The 7500-nt window shown below is 48.7% G+C and overlaps 2 non-coding genes and 1 pseudogene across 2 annotated transcripts; all 3 read left to right on the top strand.

Annotated features, from left to right (window-relative positions):
• Positions 1-2832: 2832 nt before the first annotated feature.
• On the top strand, positions 2833-5127 carry LOC124338730. The gene has a single exon (XR_006917970.1). It is a non-coding gene; the product is annotated as a small subunit ribosomal RNA (ribosomal RNA).
• A 929-nt stretch (positions 5128-6056) lies between these two features.
• LOC124338734 lies at positions 6057-6209 on the top strand. Its single transcript, XR_006917974.1, has one exon. It is a non-coding gene; the product is annotated as a 5.8S ribosomal RNA (ribosomal RNA).
• Positions 6210-6850: 641 nt separating this feature from the next.
• LOC124338699 overlaps positions 6851-7500 on the top strand; it is a 4339-nt pseudogene continuing 3689 nt past the window's right edge.

The raw sequence follows: 7500 nt of genomic DNA, 5'->3' as shown, positions 1-7500 counted from the left end.
GCGAGAGAGGAGTGAGCGAGACCCGTCGATTCGAAAAAAAGCCGTCACACCGTCGAGGCGTGGCGGCTCTCAAATGGGTTGGTCGGGCGTGTCGTGATGACTTGCGACCGTAAAAAATTCCCACTCGTCGAAAATTTTCTAAGTCCCAACTTTGAAATCGACGGTTCCTGAAAGTCGGCTGGCGGTTGGATGGGGCAATGTCCCCGTCCAATCGCTAAAAATGAGCCGGAAAACGGAGACATTATGCGGCGGAACATTAGTGGTTTTCCTTAGTATAGAAGAGGTCTCGATTCCTAAACTCGGAAAAATTTTCAGAGTCCCAAAAATTTTCGAAGTGTCGAATAGTTTGGTTTCTCGAATTGAAAATTTTTTTCAAATTTGCGACATTACGACAAGCAGCGATTGTAAAGCCCGGTCCAAATTTTTCAAACGAGTCTTACTTCTTGTTAGTCCGCCTGGCCGATACCAAAGAATGGCCGACCGTCGACTATCGGGCGAATAGACGGGTGAAAGAAATAAAGTCGAAGCCGGTGGTTGGATAGATATCGAAGGGAAGGCGAAAGAGGCGAAAAGGAAAGCGCAAAATTTCTTTAGTAGCTTCGACGCAAAAACTTTGGTATCGACGGGGAGCTTTGGGAAATGAAACGAAGACGCAGAATGGGAAGTTGTCCGGTTCGGCGTTAGTTGTAGTTTCATTTCCACCGTAGCTGAGCTCCTTTCCGCCCGCCACTTCACATGATTTTAGTTTCGATTCCGTTCGATCGCGCTTGCACTGTCTTTGTTTTTTTTTTCACTGCTTGGATCGCGGCTTTGCTCTAACCAGTTTAGCCCCATGCGATCAAAAAGTCTTAAAAAAAAAAACCGTTGAACGGAGACGAACTCGATGAGCTGTCGGTGTGTGAAATATCATTCCTTCGGTAAAACCGTTTTCGAAATTTCCGATGGTCGGTATATGTAAAAATATATCCGAACCGCGATGTGGACGGGAATTCAAACGCCCGCTTCACCGATTGGTGCGACAGCTGAGAAGCTCGTCACTCGATCCAACGACTCTTGGTCGAAAAGTTCAGAAGAGGTGCGCGCGTCAAACATTTTTTTGGTTTCGGACGTTTCGTTTCTTCGGCACGTGTGGTTTGTCTGTGGCCGTCTGTGAGAGAAATCGGACGCTTGTTCTTTGTTATTTTACCGTAACGAGACAAGACGGGAAAGATTCTTTCTTCCAAACTTACGGCATCATAACCATCAGCGTTTACCGTCAGCGACGATACGGAAGAGAAAAGAAAATGGTGCGCGTCTTTTCACTTTTTGACACCGTATCAAAAAAAATTACCGTTCAGGCGGAAATGTGTGTGTGTGTGTGTGAGCCGAGAGATAAAAATAAAAAAGCCACCAAACAGAACGCTTTCAAATTATTTCGTGCGGCGTGCGCATATTTCACATTTTGCCGTTTGACGGAAGCTCGTTGTGTGGAACACAGAAGTGGAGATGGACGGAGTTGAAGGGGGGCGAAGACGGCCCGGTCGGACAAAGTCAAGAGATTGAAATATACGAGAGAATTGGGTGGAAGTGATGGCAAATCTATAAAATTCAAAAATCGGATGAGATGCGAGGACCGCAAAATGTGGCGTCGACTCTGACTCTCTTTTACTACGAACTTCCCTTCGACGGAAGATATCGAGAGCTGAGCTGAGCGCCCGCTGAGTATGGCCGGCGTAATTACAAACGAGTTACGGTTGGAGCTATATCGATTGTACGTATCCCGAACGTTCATCGAACAAGCCAGATCAACTCGGCGCCCGGTAAGATGTACGCTCAGTTATGGCCATGACACACGAAGGGAGAATTCAAACGGCTGTGAGTGTACGGCCCGCCCGGAGTTGTGTGTAGGCAGTGACCTCTCAAGAAAAAACGTAAAAAATTTTTTTTTGACAGTCACCGGTCTGCGACAAGTAATCAGTACGAAACTTGGGTGCAATGCAAAAAACATTTTGAGAATCCTTGCTTGACAACAACGAATCTAACACGATAAAAAAAACGATCCCCATCGGTGTACCGCTTGCTTTTCTCGCGCTTCGGCGCAGAATCGCTTATTCAGCTGCCCTTGGAATATGTTCGTTTCGTGCATACTTGATCTCGGTCATTCTTCGGTGAACTCTTAAAGAATTGCGCACTTTTATAGGGGTAGTCTGGTTGCTTGTCTCGACTTGAAATGATTTGTTTTTTTCCGCCCATGACTTTCTATACGATGCCTCTATGCTGGCCTCTGACCGCGGTTGTTCCGAGTTTTCTCTTTCTCTTCGAAAGTCTTTGCGGAAAATTCTGCCTCGTGTGACCGTTGAGCGGTGAGGTGTGTGTGTGTGTGTGTGTCGTGCGGGGTGATGCGAGAGTGTGCCTCGGCGGTGGAAAAATAAAAATAAAACTCTGAGCCCACAAAAATTTAAAAGATGTATGCTTGTCAGCTTAGTAAAGCAGGCTTGACTTATGAGCATACAGCACGCCACATATGACCGTCGAAAACCGTAATACGGGAAAAAAAGTTGATGAATATATCAAGACCGGTCGAATGAATCCGATTCACTTTGGGCTCATAGACCGTTGAATGGTCTTTGACTTTGGAAATTGAAATGAAAAAAATCCAACAAACGGATCGGATCGGTGTTTCTCTTCACTGGGACTCGCTGTGACACGCCAGGCGTTGCGATCAAAAATTTTAGTTTCCGAAGAAAAAGAAAAAAAACGAAAAACGTGTTGATTTGGTGTGTGTTTGGTGATGCGTGGGCGAAATAAAAACCCGCAACTCGCCGGATGCATATCAAACAAACATACACGAAATACCTGGTTGATCCTGCCAGTAGCATATGCTTGTCTCAAAGATTAAGCCATGCATGTCTAAGTACAAGCCGCTAGACGGCGAAACCGCGAATGGCTCAATAAATCAGTTATGGTTCCTTAGATCCACTCCATCCTACTTGGATAACTGTGGTAATTCTAGAGCTAATACATGCACTCGAGCCTCGACTGCGGGCTTTCGGGCTCGCAGAAGAGGTGCTTTTATTAGATCAAAACCAGTCGGGGCCGGGCTTTCGGGCTCGCGCACCGTACCAATTTTGGTGACTCTGGATAACTTCACGCCGATCGCACGGCCTTCGCGCCGGCGACGTATCTTTCAAATGTCTGCCTTATCAACTGTCGATGGTAGGTTACGCGCCTACCATGGTTGCAACGGGTAACGGGGAATCGGGGTTCGATTCCGGAGAGGGAGCCTGAGAAACGGCTACCACATCCAAGGAAGGCAGCAGGCGCGCAAATTACCCACTCCCGGCACGGGGAGGTAGTGACGAAAAATAACGATACGGGACTCTTCCGAGGCCCCGTGATTGGAATGAGTACACTTTAAATCCTTTAACGAGGAACCATTGGAGGGCAAGTCTGGTGCCAGCAGCCGCGGTAACTCCAGCTCCAATAGCGTATATTAAAGTTGTTGCGGTTAAAAAGCTCGTAGTCGGATGTCTGTCTTCGGCCGGGCGGCGCCGCTCTGAATCAAGGGTGTTGCGTTTCACGCTCTGGGAGCCCGGGTGTCAAAGCCCGACTCTCTTCACGGTCGGACAACATCGCCGGAGTGGTGGTCGGTGCGTCGTTGTTGTATCTGCGGCCAGAGTTGGAAAGTTCTTTCGGGTTCTTTTTTAAATTTTGGTCGTAGTTGACTCGATTCGCTCCACCCAGTCAATCGTTCGGGGTGCCCTTCACCGGGTGTCTCGGGCGGCCGGCAACGTTTACTTTGAACAAATTAGAGTGCTCAAAGCAGGTGTATCCCAACGCCTGAATATCGCAGCATGGAATGATGGAATAGGACCTCGGTCCGATTTTGCTGGTCTTTTACTTTTGGACCCGAGGTAATGGTCAATAGAGACGGACGGGGGCATTCGTACTGCGGCGACAGAGGTGAAATTCTTGGACCGCCGCAAGACGAACAACAGCGAAGGCATTTGCCAAGAATGTTTTCCTTGATCAAGAACGAAAGTTAGAGGTTCGAAGGCGATCAGATACCGCCCTAGTTCTAACCATAAACGATGCCAACCAGCAATCCGTCGGAGTTACTCCAATGACTCGACGGGCAGCTTCCGGGAAACCAAAGTCTTTGGGTTCCGGGGGAAGTATGGTTGCAAAGCTGAAACTTAAAGGAATTGACGGAAGGGCACCACCAGGAGTGGAGCCTGCGGCTTAATTTGACTCAACACGGGAAACCTCACCAGGCCCGGACACTGGAAGGATTGACAGATTGAGAGCTCTTTCTTGATTCGGTGGGTGGTGGTGCATGGCCGTTCTTAGTTGGTGGAGCGATTTGTCTGGTTAATTCCGATAACGAACGAGACTCTAGCCTGCTAAATAGGTGACGGGTTTTATCAATTGAAACCGAAGGGAGTACGGAGGCGTCGGGATCAGGTGGCGGCGATTCGGGTCTCGGTGGGACTGGTTCCTTTAGTGAGGCAATCTCTCGGCTTGGTTTCGTTGTGCTTTGTTCGTCGGGTGTACGGCCTTCACGGGTTGGTTGCCTGGCGGATGAGGTATGGCGGGGCTTTGTCGGGAATGTCTCGCGGGGGCTGGCTCTATTGTTATTCGGTCGTCGTCATCCCCGGCGATACCTTCTGCTCTCGCGTCCGTCACGCAGTCTTCTTAGAGGGACAAGCGGCGTCCAGCCGCGTGACAGTGAGCAATAACAGGTCTGTGATGCCCTTAGATGTCCTGGGCCGCACGCGCGCTACACTGAAGGAATCAGCGTGTTTCACTCTCCCTGTCCGAAAGGACCGGGTAACCGCTGAACCTCCTTCGTGGTTGGGATTGGGGACTGCAATGATCCCCATGAACCAGGAATCCCTAGTAGGCGCGGGTCACTAGCCCGCGTCGATTACGTCCCTGCCCTTTGTACACACCGCCCGTCGCTACTACCGATTGAATGATTTAGTGAGGCCTTCGGACGGGCTTGTCGGGGTGCCGTCGAGTGGGGAGCAATCTCTGCCCGTGCGGTGCCTACCAACGGCGAGACTGAAAGATGGTCGAACTTGATCCTTTAGAGGAAGTAAAAGTCGTAACAAGGTTTCCGTAGGTGAACCTGCGGAAGGATCATAAACGAACAAGACAAATGTTTTGCGCATATGGCTTTGGTTGAGCACGAAACAACTAAAAGTTGCAAAACAAAAAAACCCCATCAAAAGTCTTTCGGCGTAAGACATCGTATGAACTATGTGTGGGTTGACGGAAGAAAATCATTTATTTTGAACGGGTATCAGGCGCTCTGATGCGCGGTGGTTTAAAGCGGATTCGCCTTTTCAAATTGATTTTTCTTTCCTCTCGGCTCAAAAAAAAACACAAAGTCTTTCGATTTGGTCTATGGCCGTGAGCAAATTCTTCCTGCTTCGATGGTGAATGTCTCTATAGATTCATTCGACCTTTAGCGGCGCTCACAGTGTTGACGTTAGTAGAGTGAAGAATACGATAGCCCGCCTGGGCCGCGAGTACCGAAGGAACAATAAAGGAGATTTTATAAAGTCTTAGTCCCTAAATCAAACACTTTGAAAAATAAAAACTCGGTGGATGGAGAGTCGGAAAAAAAAAAACATCAAGATTTTGAACGGGTATCAGGCGCTCTGATGCGCGGTGGTTTAAAGCGGATACGCCCAATCGAAATTGTTTTTTTTTGTTTCTCTCTTCGTCTTCGGGATTTTTTGATTCTCGGTGGGGGACGAAAGTGTGAGACTTTACTCTGGACGTTCTTTTCGGGCGTAGATACTCGTGGTTGCGTGCGTGTGCGTCGTATAGACTAACACTCCAAAGCCCGACACTATGCCGTTGAAAACCGAATGTTTTTTAAGCTTGCCCTTCGCCCTCTCGATGAAGTAGGAAGAATTCAAAATCACAATAACACACTAAACCCAAATTCTAGTACGAGTGTTTATCGGAACATTTTCTTTCTGGCTTTCTTTCTCCGCCCTCGCATTCATTTGCTTGGGCGGGTTGGAGAAAAAGAGAGAAGAAAACGAATATGTCGTTTTATATACGACCCTGAACGGTGGATCACTAGGCTCGTGGATCGATGAAGAGCGCAGCAAAGTGCGCTAATCCATGCGAACTGCAGAACACATGGAGCATCGAAATCTTGAACGTAAATGGCGGCCCAGCTTCTCGCTCGGGCCACATCTGACTGAGGGTCGGTCGAATGATGAACGAACAGAGATTTTTTCAGTCTTGGTTTTGCATGTTGGGTCGCGGCGAGATTTATTTTTCACCCGGCCTGACCGCATAAAAGCTCCCGAATCTCTAACGTCTGGGTGCCGCGCGACTTAAGTGTCCGCGATGCCTCAAATACAAAAAAGGGGGAAAAATAAAAGAAGGTTCGCCCTGTTTTGTTTTTTTCCTCTCTATTCAAAAGAAACCTTTTTCGATGGCAAAACAGATGGGAAATTTTTGAGCCAACTCAAAAAAAAATTTTAGAAATAAACACATCTTCTCGAACAAGGTGTCGGCTGCGTGTGCGCGATATACCGCTTCAACGCGAGTTTAGTTGTGTGTGTGCGCCGGGCGTGTCGAAGTGTCGACCACCGCGAATTATCACTCACTCTAACCGCTCGTTATGCAAGCTTGGTTCGCGCACGACGCGTTGTTTCAATACAAAAAGCCGCAGGACGCCCTGTCACTTTTCGTAAATTAATTTTTGCGAATAACGAGAGACTCGCTTTATTTCGAAAAAAAAAAATTTGAACCGGCAATTATTCAATCTTTCCCGGCTTTAAAACGCCAAAGTCTGCCGAGCTAGATAAAGTGTTGTCTCCTTTTGAAAACAAACAATTCATTCTGACCTCAGTTTAGATGAGACTACCCGCTGAACTTAAGCATATCAGTAAGCGGAGGAAAAGAAACTAACAAGGATTCCCTTAGTAGCGGCGAGCGAACAGGGATGAGCCCAGCACCGAACCTCGCGCCCGGTTGAGCGGGTGCCGAGGAATGTGGTGTTCGGGAGGATCGTGCGCGTCTGTCCGGTATCTATCGTCCAAGTCTCCATGAACGGGGCGAGCAACCCACAGAGGGTGTCAGGCCCGTAGATAAGACGAGCCGAGACCGTGCATCGGATCCCTTCCCAAGAGTCGGGTTGCTTGAGCGTGCAGCCCTAAGCGGGAGGTAAACTCCTTCTAAGGCTAAATATCGCCACGAGACCGATAGCGAACAAGTACCGCGAGGGAAAGTTGAAAAGAACTTTGAAGAGAGAGTTCAAGAGTGCGTGAAACCGTTCAGGGGGTTAAACGGGTGGGCCCTCGAAGGTCGAACAAGTCCCCGCTCCCGGCACTTGGTTGTATGCCCTTAACGCTGCATGGAGACTGCCTGAATTGGCGGCTCTCTTGCATAAGTCGTTCTGCGATCGCAATAGCCACGCCAAGGTCCGCAAGTGGGGGGCCTAGTAGGACTCCGCGACCGACTGGGTGTCTGTTACACGGGGCGTCCGTTAGC

The sequence above is a fragment of the Daphnia pulicaria genome, chromosome 4 (assembly GCF_021234035.1).
Source record: "Daphnia pulicaria isolate SC F1-1A chromosome 4, SC_F0-13Bv2, whole genome shotgun sequence".
Lineage (NCBI taxonomy): Eukaryota > Metazoa > Arthropoda > Branchiopoda > Diplostraca > Daphniidae > Daphnia > Daphnia pulicaria.
Note: the sequence above shows the minus strand (reverse complement) of the source record. Positions and strands in the feature narration are given on the sequence as shown.